Below are 21,823 nucleotides of genomic sequence, written 5' to 3'. Positions count from 1 at the left end.
TATGGGAAGATAAAGGACAAAAAAACTAAAAACTATTCCCAAAGTAAAAATAAAAAAGCTGGAGGTTAAAAAGATCAGTAAAGTTCAAATCAGTGAAAAGACAAACTTTTGAGAAGAACCCTAGTGACCCCCCCAAAAAATTCAAAGTTAAATGAATAGTAAATTTTCATTATGCTATACTCTGTCTTAAAATGTAAAAAAAGTATTTATTTAACATAAAATTTCATAATAACAATTTAGACATACTAATTTTAATCCACATATTCCAAAAGATAGAAGATCAAGCTAATAAAATAGGTATGGTCAGATTTTGAGATACGCCTTTCACTTGAAATGTACAATTGTTTAGTCTATTGTTTATATATACAGAGAGAGACTTTTTGAAGTCATGTACCTAATTAAATACAAGTGTATTTAGAAGATACAATACTGAGACAATTCCATTTAAGCCAATTTGTTATGTGGATATTTATGTTAACAAGAAATGTCATTGTCCCAATAAGCTTACATTTTTTTTTAGTCTCCCTAAAAATCATTCCACTTCTGCATTATGTAGAAAATGGCTTGGGCTAAAGTCATGTGATTTTCTTTTTTAAACTTTTTAATAGTAAACAAAGATGACAACTCTAGAAAAATTAGTGACAATTTTAATACAGTTAGTTAAAAAGTAATGCTATTTCTAGATACATGATAAATAGTTTGAATACAAAAGAATGAATCAAACTTAATGCATTTCATCATAATCCACAAAGAGAATTCTTAATAGGTGGCAGTCCCTTTCCAGTTAATGAGTTGTCTGACTCTCAGGACTTCCATCTGCATCAGCTTTTGGCAGGGTGATAGGCAGGCATTTAACTGGATCTCTAAAACTTGATCCTGTCAGCTAATGACAAAAACAACCTGATGGTATGCAATTATTTCAGTCAATCAATCAACAAGGATTTTGAGCACACATCATTTTCTTATCATTGTCCTAGATGTAACAAAGTGTGTAAAAGATAAATAAAGGAAGTATAAGACACAGACCCAAACTTAAGAAGTATGCAAATCAGCCTAAAGAGCTAAAAGTGATACACATGAAATAATTAGCAAAGTTAAGAGAATATTTTTAAAGGGCTATTTATGTTGAAGAGGCAAAAATGCTATAGAATATTAGGGATGGTAAAATAAATAAATGTCAGGACAATCAGAGGCAATTTCAATGGGACAAAATTTGGAAGGGAGCAAGATTTAGATAAGTAAAAAAGGGAAGAAACTGTTTTCTTTCTAATGGACATGCGTAGCATAAATATGGTGGGGAAAGGGAAATAAGTACAAATTTGAAAGTTGAAACTGTGAATGAACAACTTGATCAATGCAACAGGATGTGTCAGAAAGCAAAGCTAGGTACAGACTGACAACATATAGGACATACATGAAGGGCCTTGAAAATCAACTAGGATTTGGGTTTGATATAATAAGAAACTGGGAGTCGGTAGTAATTTTAATGCAGGGGGAAATCTGATAACAGGGTAAGCCTGACTGAGAATGCAGATGAAATGAAGAGAAGAGGAGAGGCAGTTAAAAGGGCCACAGTATTCTTAATGAAGGCAGAATATATATTAATATTATTCAAAATTTTCTAAGTAAATCTGGTTTTCAGCAATTAACTATGCAATGGTATAAGAAGTCAGTTAACTATAGACTTAATGTCAGAGACCATTATGTGCTTATTTGCAGTATTAGATGTTACCAGGGCTCAGAGAATGGTAATAAAAAGCATCAGCTCAAAGAAACACTAATATATTAGGAAATAAACAATATAAGGCTACACCTATACTCAGACCCCAATAATTTCACTGCTGCCTTTAAGTAAGTGTTGTTTTGCTTTGTTTTGTTTTTGCTTTTGTTTTGTTTTGTTTTTTGTAAACTATCTTCCAATGTCAAAAGTGAGAGAATAGTTACAATTTTTTCCACCTGTCCAATAAATTCTTCCTGATTTGGGAAGAAATTTTCACTCTTCTATGACAATACAACAAAGCTCTTTTCATGAAAATATGGGATGCAATTATTTCAGTCAATTGCATTAGATTTTTTATTAGGGCCCATATTAATTAGGTATAACACTATTTTGAAAAGCTACTTGGTAGAATATTCAAGTTCATTGTTGCTTTGACTCTTTTTGCCCTTTCATTTCTTTAAATGTTCCTGGCCAATTAAGACACTAAGAAATGGCCACTAAGAAGAAATTCTATATATGGTTCTCTGTTGACACCAAAGGGCCACATATGAAAATAAATGTTTGTGAGTGTGTAGATGTAACTGGTTGTTCTTTCCTGGTACCTACTTTTATGACCACCTTGGGAACCAATTACACTTCAGCACATGTTCATAAGATCCTAAAAGGTTTCAGAAAGCCAGAATGACAGTGATCTGGTAAAAGCCCATTAGTAACATTTCAGTCTGTCATGTAGCCTTAATAAGAAAATAATTTATCAGTTTGATCTCTTTTCTCCCAAAAAGATGAAATGAAGAATTAGACATCCAAATGATAAGTTTATGAGTACTTAGAGAAACTTGTTAATATAAAAGAATAGCAATTATTTCATTGGTATATATTGTGATTGTATGTTGTATAGGCTTATTTCTTCAGTTCAAATAGAGATGAATAATATGCTACTAAAATCAGTATTTCAATGTATCAAGACAAAATATATTACAAATATATTTGTATATTTACAAAATTTACATGTCAAAATGGTGCAAGAGACAATGAGAGTATGGGAGTAAGGACATCTTGTTTCTAATACTGGCTATATTACTAAATATAGACATATATATATATATTACTAAATATAGACATATATATACACACATATATATATACACACAAGCATATATATATGTATATATATATACATACACACACAATATATTGGCTAAATTACTAAATATATCTCTATATATCTATATAGATATATAGATATATAGATATATAGATATGGGGATATATCTGATATATATATACATATATGTATCTTGGGAAATTATTTAACTTCCAAGGATCATGTAATTTTCATCTTCTAATTGATGTGATTTGGTTAGGTCATGTCAAATTTGTGTTGTAGCAAATAAACTATATCTGCTGGATATTTATGTTTGTTTTTTAACTATATCTGCTGGATATTTATGTTTATTTTTTAATAGCACTAGTTTTGTAAACAGCTTTGTAAAAAAAAAAATCAGGAGAATTAAACAGATTTCTTTGCTGTAGAAATCACAGGGACTTTTTATATACTCAGATGTCTTTTTTTTTAAAGATCTTATTTATTTATTTGATGGAGGTGGGGCACAAGAAGGGGGAGCGGCAGGCAGAGGGAGAAGCAGGCTCCCCAAGGAGCAGGGAATCTGATGCAAGGCTCAATCCCAGGACCCTGGTATCATGACCTGAGCCGAAGGCAGACGCTTAACTGACTGAGCCACCCAGGCACCCCTACTCAGATGTCTTAATGAGTGTTTGCTATTGTGTGTTCCAAACAGAATGATTAGAGAGTTGGGTATAAAATCAACATGGCTTTCCAAACTTATTTTGTATTGTATAATCTTTTACGGTGACACTTTAGAAAAAATCAGACTAGACCCTACCCTTACATTGTACACAATACTGAAAAATCTTTTGATACTATCTTTTATCTGCCCAATAAAAATGACTATTCTAGTGATCTGCATTTCTCAAGGAGGGGGCCTCTAATCCCCAGGCCACCTGGGCACCTCTTACTGAGTATTTGTTCGACCAGGTTATGACAGAGAATCAGTTGGACTAATCAAAGCTTAATATATTTAAACAACAAAATGAAACAAAAATCTGGTACATGATTCAAAATCAGGATTCCCAAATCAGTGTATTATATGGTTTATGATAATGATACCACATTTTTAAAGCCTCTCAAACTATTTTAAGAATGAAGTGTTCTTTATATTGCTCTCATTTGACTTGATTACTATTTCTCTTTCTATTTGGCAAGTTTATTTTTCAAGTAATTTTATTTTACATTAATCTCATATGAATAAGACTAGCTTTATTGTTTAATATTGTGACCATCTAATCCTACAAGTTTAGGTGACACTTTTGACAGATACTTTCCTTGCCCCACCAGACTAAGTTAAGTTCTCTGCTTATATGATTCCATATCACTCTCCATATCATCACTGAGGGCAGTTTGCTAACATATACATCCACACGTGTGTTTCTGTGTGTGTGGGTATGTGTATTGGTGAATATTTGATTAATTTTGGTTATTTGATTAATTTATCCCCCTGCTTTTATCCCAGATTATAGACTGTGAGGACAGAACCTAGTCTGATTTGCTTGCTATTATTTTTGCCAGATCTAGTACCATGCCCTCTTCATAGCAATTCCTATTCAAATGTTGAGTGTTGAACGTCAAAGACATTTTGTTAATAGATTTCAACCCATATATTTGTTCTTATGTACAACTGCTCAAATTTAGCAAATAGATAGAAGCTATTTATATATTACTTTAATTGATAGAAGCTATGTATATACTACTTTAATTTACAAAAGTTGATCCTGGTGTCTGGGTGGCTCGGTCGGTTAAGTTTTCCACTCTTGATTTCTTCTCACGGTTGTGAGATGGAGCCCTGTGTGGGACTCCATGCTGGGCGTGGAGCCTGCTTAAAATTCTCTCTCTCCCTCTCCCTCTGCCCCAACCCCCTCTCTAAAAAATATAAAACAAATAAATAAAATAATAATATAATAAATAAATAAAATATTATAAAAATGTTGATCCTTATGAAAACAAAATATTTCTTTCCAGGGGTAATATTTTAAACCATCATTAACCATTCTTACCTTACTGAGAATACTGAAAATACCTTACTGAGAATAAAGTATTTGGGAACAGTATGAAATGAGAGAGAGACAAGACAGGAGACAAGATATAGGAAAATAATAAATAATAGATAGATTTCCTTAAATTAACTTTACCACCAAATAATTGTGTTGAAATTTGGCTCTGGATGCATGGTTCTCTAACATTCTCTATTAAAAAAGAAACCTCAAATATACTCTCTTGTTATTGTATTTTAAAAACAGAGATATCATCATTATTTGTAATGACAGTATGTTTTCTAAGAGGAGCTAAAACATTTCTTGATGCTATATAGAAAGTCAATAGAGAAATGGAAAGTGACCAAGTTCTCAGAATACCTCCATAAAACTGGTGAGGGTTCTGCCCATATTCATTGTAAAATTATAAAATTATTTGTAAAGTGGCCAAAAGATACATGGGGAGAATTTATCCCCATCTGTATAGAACATATTTTGTTTTTGAAGTGTAAGAGTTACTTTTTTTAATGAAAAAAAGATAATTATTATGTAAAAAAACTCTCTCTCATAGCAGTATAAATGTTGAACTATTAAATATGTATTATGCTTTTGAAATTATAGTCCCCACAGTGACCATAACCCAGCTGTCTGGTAAATACGTGGGAGTTTGTGATATTTTATACAAAGCAATGTTGTGTGCCATAAAATAAAATAATGTTGCTTACTAGTGGCTTTTGGAGTTATTTTAGTTTGAAAATTTAAAGTTTATGCCACCATGGTCTGAATTGATTCATTGTCAATAATAAATTCACAGTTATATTTTGTTGTATAATCATAATTCTTTGCATTAAATTTTTGTCCAACAAAAAGGATAAGACAAAGAAGAGGTCATATGTTCCCACTAATTTTGTTATTAAAATTAATACTTTTGTTACTCTTCAGGATACTATTAAAACAAAATCCAAATTTAATTTCATAAAAGCATATTTGTACTTTGCAAGCTATTTTACTTGCTACTGTAGGAAATGAAAAAAATAAATAAATCAAAAATGCTGCTTTAGGAATTAATGCCCCAGGAATTAATAATCAAGTAGCTAAATAAGATGGTTACATGAATGAAACCAGGGATCCTTAGGAAAGAGCTCAAAGAGAAATACAAAAGACAGTGACCACATCTACTTGGGTGCTCAGAAAAAGTTAGACTTAAGATGGTGAGTTGATCTGGGTTTATACAACTTAGTGAAATTTCAACATGAACCTTCTTTAGATGGGTTGTACTTTAGTGTATCATAATTACATTAGTAATTAGGACATGGTTTCAAAATGGCTGTTCTCTACAATAAGTGCTTTTGATTCTAAATCCACATAGGACTCTCTCTGCAATGGTGTTTGTAAAAATTTAAAAGAAGCTAACTTCTTTTGTTTTCTATTTTTATTTTTGTAACTTTTTATTTAAATTCTAGTTAATTAATATACAATTTAATATTAGTCTCAGGTGTAAAATACAGTGACAACACTTACACACAACACCAGTAAAGGAGCTAACTTCTTAACATTAATGTTTTAATTTAGAATCATAAGGAACCATGAATAAACTCACGTTCCAAGGCTATATTACCATCCATGTATATGCATACACATACAAACATAGACATGCACACATAAATAGTACTAGGTTGCAAGCTCTTTTTTTAAAAGCTTTTATTTATTTACTTGAGAGAGAGAGCACCAGAGAGCAGAGAGCACAAGTGGGGGCTAGTGGGGAGAGGGAGAGGCAAACTTCCCGCTGAGCAGGGAGCCCTATATGTGACTCAATCTCAGGACCCCAAGATCATGACCTGGGCCCTCAGGACCCCGAGATCATGACCTGAGTGGAAGAAGGCAGGCGCTTAACCGGCTGAGTCACCCAGGTGCCCGTAGGCTGCAAGCTCTCTTAAAGACAGAAACAAGCCTATGTCATTTCATCTCTTCATTATTTACAAAGTTCCTTCTATATGGTAAAGTGCTAAGTGTAGGAATTCAAAGGTTAAAAGAGTAGGAACCTTCAAAAGATTAATTTTAAGTGCTCTGCAGTATATCTACTCTGGTGGGATTTAGAGGGAAGAATGATGCTCTTAGTTGAGATCCAAAAGATGCTTAAATACTAACCAGACAATATGTAAATAGTGATGGTAAGGTATGTTCTAATCTACATAAAAGGGAAAGAATTTTCAGAAGTACATAAGTCTGAGAAAATGACATTAGTTATATATGCTGGTATATACATTATGAGTTGTAAGAGGCATGAGATGAAGCTAGAAAGATAACCTAGGAGTAAATCATCAAGGGTCTTACAATTTATTTTAAGCATACCAGATATTGGATGGAAAAATTCTAAGTGCTCAAATAGAGCTATTCATTATGTAAAACAGACTTGAATAAATATAAGGAGAAATTTATAAACAACAATATCTGGGAGATAATTTTATTCTTTCAGAAACTGATATATCAAAAAGAATATAATTAATATGAATACAGAAATTTTGAACACAACACAGCACAAGGTTGATCGAATGGTCGTATCCACGAATAGGAATGTACATTATTTTCAAGCACACATAAAATCTTTAAATATGATAAAATTCAAAAATAAAACACTGATTTAAGAAAGCATGTTGTTGAAGAGTAGATAGAAAGTTAAAGAAATGGGATAAAAGCGGGGTACACAAGACAGTTCAAGGGTATATATATGTTTTAATTCTTTTTTTTTGAAAAAGAAATAAAATGTTGAGGGTTGACAAAGATTTGTAGTAAGTACCTGATTTTTTATTATTCTTAAAAATAATTGCCCATAAGCATTAAATATTTAATGAAGAAGAAAATGTTAGATATAAAGGGAAAAGCTTATAAGAAGACAAAGATGACAGAACTAGAGACAGGTAGATTTCCAGAAGAGCATGGCTATGGAAACTAAAGAAAGGAAGAAAGTGTTCCAAAGATGAAATGATCAGTAATATAATAATATTAAATGCATGTGAGATACCAAATAAGATAATTGCATGCATGCATGCATGCATACACACACACACACACACACTCAGTTAAGCTATAGATGAAGACATTCTTGTTGAGAGATGTTTACTATATTCATGGGGGCAAATGCCAGATTTCAATGCACTGCAGAGTGAATGGGGAGTGAAAAAATGAAGAACAGTTATACAAACAGCTCTTTAAACATATGAAGGAAAGGAGGGGATTGGAGATTAGCTAATGGGAGTTGAGGAAGATAGTTTTTCAACTTTTTAGTGATTAGAAAACCCTTGAGATTATTTAAATGTGGATGAAATGAAACTAACAAAAAGATGAGGTTGATTATAGTTATCAGATGAAATAAAAGGTAGAGCAAAGTCATTAAGAAGGATAAGTTTAGGTGAGATCTAGAGTACTATTACAGGGATTTACCTGGGGCTAGAGAAATGCATCTTCCATCCTACCAAGAAAGAGAAAAAATTCTTACATTTACAAGTTTTGTGGCAGGCACTTAGGGAAGACCTCTGGTTTCAATATACTCTGTGACTTAAAAGACAACTTTTTATAAAAGTAACAGTGACAGAGTTAGCAGAGTAGTTTTGAGGAAAGTGATGACTATTTTATTTTTTATTGAGATATAAATGACATACAATATTTTATTAGTTTCAGGTATACGACATAGTGATTTGACATTTGTATACATTGAAGAATGATCAACTAGACAGTAAGTCTAGTTACCATCTATCACCAAACACAGTATTATTGACTATATTTCCCATGCTGTACATTATATCCACATGACTTATTTATTTTACAACCATAAGATTGTAGTTCTTTTTTTTTATTCTTATGTTAACCCCCATACATTACATCATTAGTTTTAGATGAAGTGTTCCATGATTCATTGTTTGTGCATAACACCCAGTGCTCCATGCAGAATGTGCCCTGCTCAATACCCACCACCAGGCTAACCCATCCTCCCACCCCCCTCCCCTCTAGAACCCTCAGTTTGTTTTTCAGAGTCCATCATCTCTCATGGTTCGTCTACCCTTCTGATTTCCCCCGATTCATTCTTCCCCTCCCGCTACCTTCTTCTTTTTTTTTTTTTCGTAACATATATTGCATTATTTGTTTCAGAGGTACAGATCTGAGATTCAACAGTCTTGCACAATTCAGAGCGCTTACCAGAGCACATATCCTCCCCAGTGTCTATCACCCAGTCACCCCATCCCTCCCACCCCACCCCCCACTCCAGCAACCCTCAGTTTGTTTCCTGCAATTAAGAATTCCTCATATCAGTGAGATCATATGATACATGTCTTTCTCTGTTTGACTTATTTCACTCAACATAATACCCTCCAGTTCCATCCACGTCATTGCAAATGGCAAGATCTCATTCCTTTTGATGGCTGCATAATATTCCATTGTATATATATACCACTTCTTCTTTATCCATTCATCTGTCAATGGACATCTTGGCTCTTTCCACAGTTTGGCTATTGTGGACATTACTGCTATAAACACTGGGGTGCACGTACCCTTTCGGATCCCTACTTTTGTATCTTTGGGGTAAATACCCAGTAGTGCAATTGCTGGATCATATGGTAGCTCTATTTTCAACTTTTTGAGGAACCTCCATACTGTTTTCCAGAGTGCCTGCACCAGCTTGCATTCCCACCAACAGTGTAGGAGGGCTCCCCTTTCTCCGCATCCCCGCCAACATCTGTCGTTTCCTGACGTTAATTTTAGCCATTCTGACTGGTGTGAGGTGGTATCTCATTGAGGTTTTGATGTGGATTTCCCTGATGCCGAGCGATATTGAGCACTTTTTCATGTGTCTGTTGGCCATTTGAATGTCTTCTTTGGAAAAATGTCTGTTCATGTCTACTGCCCATTTCTTGATTGGATTCTTTGTTCTTTGGGTGTTGAGTTTGATGAATTCTTTATAGATTTTGGATACTAGCCCTTTATCTGATATGTCATTTGCAAATATCTTCTCCCATTCTGTCGGTTGTCTTTTGGTTTTGTTGACTGTTTCCTTTGCTGGGCAAAAGCTTTTTATCTTGATGAAGTCCCAATAGTTCATTTTTGCACTTGCTTCCCTTGCGTTTGGCAATGTTTCTAGGAAGAAGTTGCTTCAGCTGAGGTCAAAGAGGTTGCTGCCTGTGTTCTCCTTTAGGATTTTGATGGACTCCTGTCTCACATTGAGGTCTTTCAACCATTTGGAGTCTATTTTTGTGTGTGGTGTAAGGAAAGGGTCCAGTTTCATTCTTCTGCATGTGGCTGTCCAATTTTCCCAACACCATTTGTTGAAGAGACTGTCTTTGTTCCATTGGACATTCTTTCCTGCTTTGTCAAAGATGAGTTGACCATAGAGTTGAGGGTCCATTTTTGGACTCTCTATTCTGTTCCATTGATCTATGTGTCTGTTTTTGTGCCAGTACCATGCTGTCTTGATGATGACAGCTTTGTAATAGAGCTGGAAGTCTGGAATTGTGATGCCGCCGGCTCGGCTTTTCTTTTTCAACATTCCTCTGGCTATGCGGGGTCTTTTCTGGGTCCATACAAACTTTAGGATTATTTGTTCCATTTCTTTGAAAAAAGTGGATGGTATTTTGATGGGGATTGCATTGAATGTGTAGATTGCTTTAGGTAGCATTGACATCTTCACAATATTTGTTCTTCCAATCCATGAGCATGGAACGTTTTTCCATTTCTTTGTGTCTTTCTCAATTTCTTTCATGAGTATTTTATAGTTTTCTGAGTACAGATCCTTTGTCTCTTTGGTTAGATTTATTCATAGGTATCTTATGGTTTTGGGTGCCATTGTAAATGGGATCGACTCCTTAATTTCTCTTTCTTCTGTCTTGTTGTTGGTGTATAGGAATGCCACTGACTTCTGTGCATTGATTTTATATCCTGCCATTTCACTGAATTCCTGTATGAGTTCTAGCAGTTTTGGGGTGGAGTCTTTTGGGTTTTCCACATAAAGTATCATATCATCTGCAAACAGTGAGAGTTTGACTTCTTCTTTGCCGATTCGGATGCCTTTTATTTCTTTTTGTTGCCTGATTGCTGTGGCTAGAACTTCTAACACGATATTGAATAGCAGTGGTGATAGTGGACATCCCTGTCGTGTTCCTGACCTTAGAGGAAAAGTTTTCAGTTTCCCCATTGAGAATGATATTTGCTGTGGGTTTTTCATAGATGGCTTTTATGATATTGAGGTATGTACCCTCTAACCTTATACTCTGAAGAGTTTTGAACAAGAAAGGATGCTGTACTTTGTCAAATGCTTTTTCTGCATCTATTGATAGGATCATATGATTCTTGTTCTTTCTTTTGTTAATGTATTGTATCACATTGATTGATTTGCGGATATTGAACCAACCTTGCAGCCCAGGGATAAATCCCACTTGGTCATGGTGAATAATCCTTTTAATGTACTGTTGGATCCTATTGGCTAGTATTTTGGTGAGAATTTTTGCATCCAAGTTCATCAGGGATATTGGTCTGTAATTCTCCTTTTTGATGGGATCTTTGTCTGGTTTTGGGATCAAGGTAATGGTGGCCTCATAAAATGAGTTTGGAAGATTTCCTTCCATTTCTATTTTTTGGAACAGTTTCAGAAGAATAGGCATTAATTCTTCTTTAAATGTTTGGTAGAATTCCCCTGGGAAGCCATCTGGCCCTGGGCTTTTGTTTTTTGGGAGATTTTTGATGACTGCTTCAATTTCCTTAGTGGTTATAGGTCTGTTCAGGTTTTCTATTTCTTCCTGGTTCAGTTTTGGTAGTTGATACATCTCTAGGAATGCATTCATTTCTTCCAGGTTATCTAATTTGCTGGCATAGAGTTGCTCATAATATGTTCTTATGATTGCTTGTATTTCTTTGATGTTGGTTGTGATCTCTCCTCTTTCATTCATGATTTTGTTGATTTGGGTCATTTCTCTTTTCTTTTTGATAAGTCTGGCCAGGGGTTTATCAATCTTGTTAATTCTTTCAAAGAACCAGCTCCTAGTTTCATTGATCTGTTCTACTGTTCTTTTAGTTTCTATTTCATTGATTTCTGCTCTGATCTTTATTATTTCTCTTCTCAGGCTGGGTTTAGGCTTTATTTGCTGTTCTTTCTCCAGCTCCTTTAGGTGTAGGGTTAGGTTGTGTACTTGAGACCTTTCTTGTTTCTTGAGAAAGGCTTGTATTGCTATATACTTTCCTCTTAGGACTGCCTTTGCTGCATCCCAAAGATTTTGAATAGTTGTGTTTTCATTTTCATTGGTTTCCATGTATTTTTTTAATTCTTCTTTAATTTCCTGGTTGACCCATTCATTCTTCAGTAGGATGCTCTTTAGCCTCCATGTATTTGAGTTCTTTCCAACTTTCCTCTTGTGATTGAGTTCTAGTTTCAAAGCATTGTGGTGTGAAAATAGGCAGGGAATGATCCCAATGTTTTGGTACCAGTTGAGACCTGATTTATGATCTAGGATGTGATCTATTCTGGAGAATGTTCCATGGGCACTAGAGAAGAATGTGTATTCTGTTGCTTTGGGATGGAATGTTCTGAATATGTCTGTGAAGTCCATTTGGTCCAGTGTGTCATTTAAAGTCTTTATTTCCTTGTTGATCTTTTGCTTAGACGATCTGTCCATTTCAGTGAGGGGGTTGTTAAAGTCCCCCACTATTATTGTATTTTTGTCGATGTGTTTCTTTGCTTTTGTTATTAATTGCCTTATATAATTGGCTGCTCCCATGTTAGGGGCATAGATATTTACAATTGTTAGATCTTCTTGTTGGATAGATCCTTTAAGTAGGATATAATGTCCTTCCTCATCTCTTATTACAGTTTTTGGTTTAAAATCTAATTTGTCTGATATAAGGATTGCCACCCCAGCTTTCTTTTGGTGTCCATTAGCATGGTAAATGGTTTTCCACCCCCTCACTTTCAATCTGCGGGTGTCTTTCGGTCTAAAATGAGTCTCTTACAGACAGCATATCGATGGGTCTTGTTTTTTAATCCAGTCTGATAGCCTGTGTCTTTTGATTAGGGCATTTAGCCCATTTACATTCAGGGTAACTGTTGAAAGATAGGAATTTAGTGCCATTGCATTGCCTGTAAGGTGACTGTTACCATATATTGTCTGTGTTCCTTTCTGGTCTATGTTGCTTTTAGGCTCTCTCTTTGCTTAAAGGACCCCTTTCAAGATTTCTTGTAGGGCTGGTTTTGTGTTTGCAAATTCCTTTAGTTTTTGTTTGTCCTGGAAGCTTTTTATCTCTCCTTCTATTTTCAATGACAGCCTAGCTGGATAGAGTATTCTTGGCTGCATATTTTTCTCATTTAGTGCTCTGAATAGATCATGCCAGTCCTTTCTGGCCTGCCAGGTCTCTGTGGATAGGTCTGTTGTCAATCTAGTGTTTCTACCCTACATATCTCTTCTCCCGAGCTGCTTTCAGGATTTTCTCTTTGTCTATGAGACTCGTAAGTTTTACTATTAGATGTTGGCGTGTTGACCTATTTTTATTGATTTTGAGAGGGGTTCTCTGTGCTTCCTGGATTTTGATGCCTGTTTCCTTCCCCAAATTAGGGAAGTTCTCTGCTATAATTTGCTCCATTATACCTTCTGCCCTTCTCTCTCTTTCTTCTTCTTCTGGGATCCCAATTATTCTAATGTTGTTTCGTCTTATGGTATCGCTTATCTCTCGAATTCTGCCCTCGTGATCCAGTAGTTGTTTATCTCTCTTTTTCTCAGCTTCTTTATTTTCCATCATTTGGTCTTCTATATTACTGATTCTCTCTTCTGCCTCATTTATCCTAGCAGTTAGCACCCCCATTTTTGATTGCACCTCATTAATAGCCTTTTTGATTTCTACTTGGTTAGATTTTAGGTCTTTTACTTCTCCAGAAAGGGTTTCTCTAATAACTTCCATGCTTTTCTCAAGCCCAACTAGTATCTTTAAAGTGATGATTCTGAACTCTAGATCTGACATCGTACTAATGTCCGTATTGAGTAGGTCCCTGGCAGTCGGTACTACCTCTTGTTCTTTTTGTTGAGGTGATTTTTTCCATCTTGTCATTTTGTGCAGAGAATAGGTTAATGAGAGGACAAAATGCTAGCAGAGTAACAACGTCCCCAGAAAATATACTCTAAACAAATCAGAAAAGACCTGAAGCAGTGGCAAAAGAAATGGAAAGAGAGAAAAAAAGAAAAAGATAAAGATAAAAACAAACAAAACAAAACAACAACAACAACAAAAAAAAAAAACCAGAATGTGATCAAATATGATCAGGCTGGTATATAGATCAGTGCCACACACTAGATTTCGGGTGTATTTTGGTCTTTTAGAAGAAAGTGCCTCCCAAAATTTTAAAGAAAGAAAAACTTGTATATGTACAAAAGTAAGGGTTGATATGATGAAGGGATGGAATATGACTGTAAAGATGGAAATTATTAAAAATTTTATAAAAGGAATTGATAAGAAGTTGTTTGAAAAAAGAAAGAAGAGGATTTAAAAAAAGAAAAAAGAAAATAAAGGGAGAGAATGTGATCAGGCAGGGGAATAGAAAATACCATATACTAGAGATTTAGGGTATATTTTAATCTGTTAGAAGAAACTATCTCAAAATTTTAAAGAGAGAAGAACTTATATATATATGCCAAAAATACGGGTAACTACTATGAAGGGATAGAATATGACTCTAAAAATGAAAAATAAAAATGTTTTTTAAAAAAGGGATTGATAAGATGTTGGTTGAAAAAGGGAAAAAGAAAAATTAAAAAAAAAAAAAGACAGTTAAAAAAAAAATTAACTTTGAAAGACTAAAGAATCATGGTAAAAAAAAGCCATGAATTCTATGTGCAGTATTCCCCTAGCGCTGGAGTTCTGCCGTTCTCATTGATCGGTGAACTTGGTCTTGGCTGGCTGTTCTCGCTGATCTTCTGGGAGGGGCCTGTTGCCGTGGTTTCCAAGTGTCTCTGCCGGAGGCGGAACTGCCCCGCCCTTGCCCCCTCCCGGCTAAGCAATCTGCTCGGGTTGCTCTCCGGGGCTTTTGTTCCCTGCGAGCTTTCCTTACAGCTTTGGAGGCGGAGAGTGAAGATGGCGGCCTCCCAATCTCCGCCCCGGAGGAGCCGAGAACTCGGGGCCCTGCTCCTCATTGAGCCCCCAGAGAAAAGCCGTCAGTCACTCCCGTCTCCCCGGTCTCGGGCCGCACTCCGTGCTCACCCGGCCTATGACTGCGGATTTCTCTCTCTGGCACCCGACCCCGGGTGGAGTCTCCAAACCCAGCAGATCCCTGTGGTGCACTTCCACGCTGCTCCTCCCGGGGGAGGAAGGTGAGTCTCCCCGGATCTGCCGCTTGTGGGGTCCCTGCTGGAGGAGCAGGGGCCCGACTGTGCCGCGGATCACGGTTTATGGCAACCCCGAGCTGAGTTCTGCGCCCCGGCTCTGTCTCTGCAGCCGGCTTCCCTGCTCCGTTGCCTGGGAGCTCTGCCGCACTCAGGCACCCCCGGTCTTTCTGTGACCCCGAGGGTCCTGAGACCCCACTGTCCCGGAGGGTTCCACCCCCCGCTTAGCCACCAGAGTGACGTCCCTCAGCGGAGCAGACTTTTAAAAGTTCCGATTTTGTGCTCCGTGGTTCTATCAGTTGCCAGAAGCGGCCGACGGAGGCCCCTCCCCCGCCGTCTATCCTCCCGAATATCACCTCGGATTCACTTCTCCGCACGTCCTACCTTCCAGAAAGTGGTCACTTTTCTGATAAGAGAGTTGTTGCTATTCTTTTCTTCGATCTCCTGTTGAGTTTGTAGGTGTTCAGAATGGTTTGATCCTATCCAGCTGAATTCCTGAGAGGAGATGAAATCCAGGTCTCCTACTCCTCTGCCATCTTGCTCCGCCCCCCCAAGATTGTAGTTCTTGATTTCCTTCACCCATTTCACTTTCCTCAATCCTCTTACCTCTGGCAATCTGTCTCCTGCAACCACCAATTGGTTCTCTGTATCTATGAGTCTGGGTTTTGTTTTATTTTGTTTGTTTATTTGCACTGTCCTTTAGATTTTAGAAACCAGGCAGTGTTTGTCTTTCTGTGACTGACTTTAACTTAGCATAATACCCTCAAAGTCCATCCATGTGGTTGCAGATGGCAAGATTTCATTCTTTTTTATGGATGAGTAATATTCTATTGTATTTACATACATAACAATTTTTTTTTATCCATCAATGGACACTTAGGTTGTTTGTACAACTTGGCTACTGTAAATAATACTGCAATGAACATAGGGCAGCATCTATCTTCTCAAATTAGTGTTTTTATTTTCTTCAGATAGATACCCAATATTAGAATTTCTGGATCAGGGCGCCTGGGTGGCTCAGTTGGTTAAGCGACTGCTTTCGGCTCAGGTCATGATCCTGGAGTCCCTGGATCGAGTCCCGCATCGGGCTCCCTGCTTCTCCCTCTCACCCTCCCCCCTCTCATGTGCTCTCTCTCTCTCATTCTCTCTGTCTCAAATAAATAAATAAAATCTTTAAAAAAAAAAAAAAGAATTTCTGGATCATATGGTAGTTATATTTTTAATTTTTTGAGGAGCCGCCATACTTTTTTCACACTCCTACCAACAGTGCAGGAAGGTTCCCCTTTCTCCACATCCTCATCAATGCCTGTTATTTCTTGTCTTTTTGAGAATAGCCATTTTGACAGGTGTGAGGTGATTTCATTGTTGATTAATGATGTTGAGCATTTTTTCACGTGTTTGTTACTAATCTGTATATCTTCTTTGGAAAAATATCCGTCCAGATCCTCTGCCCATTTATCAATCACTTTTATGTTGTTACTGTTGTTATTGAGTTGTATGAGTTATCTATGTATTTTGGATTACATATTTTGGATACTAACCCCTTATTGGATATATGACTTACAAATATACTCTCCCATTTAGTAGGTTGTTTCTTCATTTTGTTGATAGTTTCCTTAGCTACACAGAAGCTTTTTAATTTGATGTAGTCCCATGTGTTTATTTTTCTTTTGTTGCCCTTGTCTTTGAAATCAGATGCAAAAAGACATCACTAAAACTGGTGTCAAGGAGCCCACTGCCTGTTTTCTTCCAGGAGTTTTGTGGTTTCAGGTTTTACACTCAAGTCTTTAATCTTTTTTTTTTTTTTAAGATTTTATTTATTTATTTGTCAGAAAGAGAACAAGCGTGAGAGAGAGAAAGCACGAGTGGGGGAGGGGCAGAGGGAGAAGGAGAAGCAGACCCCCCACTGAGCAAGGAGCCTGACAAGGGACTCAATCCCAGGACCCTGGGATCATGACCGGAGCTGAAGGCAGATGCTTAACCAACTGAGCCACCCAGGTGTCCCAAGTCTTTAATCTTTTTAAGTTAATTTTTGTATACGGTATAAAATAGTGGTCCAATTCATTCTTTTGTATGTAGCTGTCCAGTTTCCCCAACACCATTTATTGAAGAGAATGTCCTTTCCCCAGTGTATATTCTTGAGTCTTTTGTTGGAAATTAATTGCCTGTATATACATGGGCTTATTTCTGAGCCCTCTTTTGCTCCACTGATCTATCTGTTTTTAATGCCAATACCATACTGTTTTGATTATTACAGCTTTGTAGTATAGTTTGAAATTAGGGAGTGTGATACCTTGGGCTCTGTTCTTTCTCCAGATTGCTTTGGGTATTCAGGGTCTTTTTTGTTTCCATATAAGTTTTAGAATTATTTGTTCTAATTCTGTGAAAAATGCCATTGTAATTTTGATAGGAATCACATTGAAACTGTACATTGCTTTGGGTAATATGGACATTTTAACAATATTTATTTTCCCCACCCATGAGCATAAAATATATTTCCTTTTTTTATTCCAGTATACTTAGCATACAGTGTTAAACTACTTTCAGGTATACAATACAGTGATTGAACAATTCTGTACATTACTTAGTGCTTATCACCATAAATACACTCTTAATCCCTTTCACCTATTTTACCTATGCTACCACTCATCCACTCTCTGATGTTCGCCAGTTTGCTCTCTCTATTTAGGAGTCTGTTTTTTGTTGTTGTTATTGTTGGTCTCTTTTTCCCTTTGTTCATTTGTTTTGTTTCTGAAATTCCACATATGAGTGAAATCATATGGTCTTTGTCTTTCTCTTACTGATTTATTTCACTTAGCATAATACTCTCTAGATCCATCCACGCTGTTGCAAATGGCAAGATTTCATTATTTTTTATGGATGTGTAATATTCCACTGTATATATATATTCCACATCTTCTCTATTCATTCATCTATCTATGGACACTTGTGTTACTTCCATAATTTGGCTATTGTAAATAATGCTGTGATAAACATTGGGATACAGATATCTTTTTGAATTAGTGTTTTCATATTCTTTGGGTAAATCCCTGATAGTGGAATTATTTCTTTTCCCATTCAGTAAGTTGTCTTTTAATTTTGTTAATTGTTTCCTTTGATGTGCAGTAGTTTATTTTTGTTTTGATTTCCCCTGCCTTAGCAGACATATCTAGAAAAATGTTGCTATGGCCTATGTCAGAGAAATTGCCACCCGTTAGCTTTTCTAGGATTTTTATGGTTTCAAGACTTACATTTAAGTCATTAATCCATTTTGAGTTTATCTTTGTATATGGTGTGAGAAAGTAGTCCAGTTTCATTCTTTTGCATGTAGGTGTCCAGTTTTCCCAGCATCATTTGTTGAAGAGACTTTTTCCTATTGCATATTATTGCCTCCTTTGTTGTAGATTAATTGACCATGAATAGTGAGTATATTTCTGGACTCTCTATTCTGTTCCATTCATGTATGTGCCTATTTTTGTGCCAGTGCCATATACTGGAATACTACAGCTTGGTAAGTATTTCTTGAAAATTGGTATTGTGATACCTCTAATTTGTTCTTTTTTTTTTTTCAAGGCTGCCTGGTCTATTTGGACTTTTTTTTTTTTCTGTGGTTCAATGCAAATTTTAGGATTATTAGTTCCAATTCTGTGAAAAATGTTGTTGATATTTTGATAAGGATTGCATTGAATCTGTAGATTGCTTTGGGTAGTATGTATATTTTAACAATATAGGTTCTCCCATTCCAGGAACATGGAATACCGTTCCATTTGCTTGTCTCATTTTCAATTTCTTTAATTAATGTTTTATGGTTTTCGGAATATAGGTCTTTTACTTCCTTGGTTAAGTTCATTCCTAGTTTTTTTTGGTTTTTTTGGTGGGAGAGTAAATGGAATTTTTTTCTTAATTTCTCTTTCTGATACTTCATTATTAGTGTATAGAAATGCAATGGTTATCTGTACATTTATTTTGTATCCTGCAACATTTCTGAATTAACTTATCAGTTCTAGCAGTTCTGTGGTAGAATCTTTAGGGTTTTCTATATATAGTATGTCATCCACAAATAGTTAAAATTTTACTTCTTCGTTACCAATTTGGATGCCTTTTATTTCTTTTTGTTGTCTGTTTGCTGATGCTAGGACTTCCAGAACTATGTTGAATGAAAGTGGTGAGAGTGGACATCCTTGTCTTGTTCCTGATCTTAAGGGAAAAGTTCTTAGTTATTCAAAATTGAGTATGATTTTAGCTATGGGTTTTTCAAATATAGCCTTTATTATGTTGAGGTATGTTCCCTCTATATCTACTTTGTTGAGTGTTTTTATCATGAATGGATGTTGTATTTTGTCAAATGCTTTTTCTGCATCTTTTGAAAGGATTATATGGTTTTTATCCTTTCTTTTGTTGATGTGATGTGTCATGTAGGCTTATTTGTGAATATTGGGTCACCCTTGCATGCCAGGAATAAATTCCACTTGGTCATGGTGAATGATTTTTTTAAAATATATTGTTAGATTTGATTTGCTAATATTTTGCTGAGGATTTTTATGTCTATGTTCCTCAGAGACATTGGCCTGTAGTTCTCTTTTTTTGTAGTGTCTTATCTGGTTTTGGTATCAGGATAATGCTGGCCTCATAGGATGAATTTAGAAGCTTTCCTTCCTTTTCTATTTTTTTGGCATAGTTTGAGAAGAATAGGTATTTAATTCTTCTTTAAGGGTTTGGTAGAATTCACCCATGAAGCCATCTGTTCTTGGTCCTTTGTTTGTTAGGAGTTTTTTGAATACTGATTTAATTTCATTGTTGGTAATCACTCTGTTCAAATTTTCTATTTCTTCCCAATTCAGTTTCAGGAGGTTATATGTTTCTAGGAATTTGTCCATTTCTTCTAGGTTGTCCATTTGTTGGCATATAATTTTTCATAGTGGAATCTTATAATCTTTTGTATTTCTGTAGTGTTAGTTATTATTTCTCTTCTTTCATTCTTGATTTTGTTTATTTGAATACTCTTTTTTTTATGGGTCTGGATAAAGGTTTATCAATTTGTTGATCTTTTCAAAGAACCAGTTCCTGGTTTCATTGATCTATTCTACTGTTTTTTGTTTCTATTTTATTTCTGCCCTAATCTTTACTATTTCCTTCCTTCTACTGACCTTGGGTTTTGGTTATTCTTCTAATTTTAGCTCCTTTAGGTATAAAGTTAGGTTGTTTATTTGAGACTTTTCTTATCTCTTGAAATAAGTCTGTATGGCTTGGACTTCACTCTTAGAACAGCTTTTGCTGCAACTCCCAAATTTTGGACTGTTGTGTTCTCATTTTCATTTGTTTCCATGTATGTTTTGATTTCCTTTTTGATTTCTTAATTGACCTATTCATTGTTTATTAGCATATTATTTAACCTCCCTGTATTTGTGCTATTTCCAGATTTTTTCTTGTGGTTGATTTTTAGTTTCATAGCATTGTGGTCAGAAAAGATGCATTCTATGACTTTGATCTTTTTGAATTTGTTGAGACTTGTTTTGTGGCTTAGTATGTGATCTAGTCCAGAGAATGTTCCATGTACACTTGAAAAGAATGTGTATTCTGCTTTTTTAGGATGGAATGTTCTGAATATATGTCATTCAAAGCCACCGTTTCCTTGTTGATTTCGTGTTTGGATGATCTGTCTCTTATCTGTAAGATATAAGTAGAATATTAATGTCCCTTACTATTATTGTATTATTATTGACTACTTCCTTTATGTTTATTAACAGCTGCTTTATGTACTTAGATGCTCTCATGTTGGGTTAATAAATATTTACAATCATTATATCTTATTGTTGTACTGTTCCCTTTATGATTATGTAGTATCTTTCTTTGTTTCTTGTTATAGTCTTTGCTTTAAAGTCTATTTTGTATGATGTAAGTATTGCTTCCCCAGCCCTCTTTTGCTTCCATTTGCATGATAAATGCTTTTTCATCCCTTCCCTTTCAATCTGCATGTGTCTTTAGGTCTGAAATGAGTCTCTTGTAGGCAGCATATAGATGGTCTTGCTTTTTTTTATCCATTCCATCACTCTTTGTCTTTTGATTGGAGCATTTAGTACATTTATATTCAAAGTAATTATTGGTAAGTATGCACTTACTGCCATTTTGTTACTTGTTTTGTGGTTGTTTTTGTAGTTCTTTTCTGTCCTTTCTTCTCTTGCTCTCTTCTCTCATGTTTTGCCAGCTTTGTTTAGTGATATAGTTGGATTCTTTTCTCTTTACTTTTTGCAAATCTATTATTGGCCTTTGATTTGTGGCTCTCATTAGGTTTCTATATAATATCTTATGAATATAGCAATCTGTATTAAGCTGTTGGTCACTTAAGTTGGAACACATTCTATAAGCACTAAATTTTTACTCCTTTCCCCCTAACATGTTTTAGCTATATAAAGTCATACTTTATATCCTTTTATTTTGTGAATCCCTTGACTGATTTTTATAGATATGCTCAATTTTACTGATTTTATGCTTCCTACTTTTCTTATTCCTGCTTATGGTCTTCCCTTTCCACTCAAAGAATCCCCTTTACTATTTCTTGTAAGGTTGGCTTAGTGGTGAGGAATTTCTTTAGCTTTTGTTGGTCTGAGAAACTCTTTATCTCTCCTTGTATTCTGAATGATAGCCT

Source organism: Mirounga leonina, unplaced genomic scaffold, assembly GCF_011800145.1.
Source record: "Mirounga leonina isolate KUSES-001 unplaced genomic scaffold, KU_Mleo_1.0 Mir_176, whole genome shotgun sequence".
Lineage (NCBI taxonomy): Eukaryota > Metazoa > Chordata > Mammalia > Carnivora > Phocidae > Mirounga > Mirounga leonina.
The sequence above is the reverse complement of the archived record's forward strand: the minus strand, read 5'-3'. Positions refer to the sequence as shown.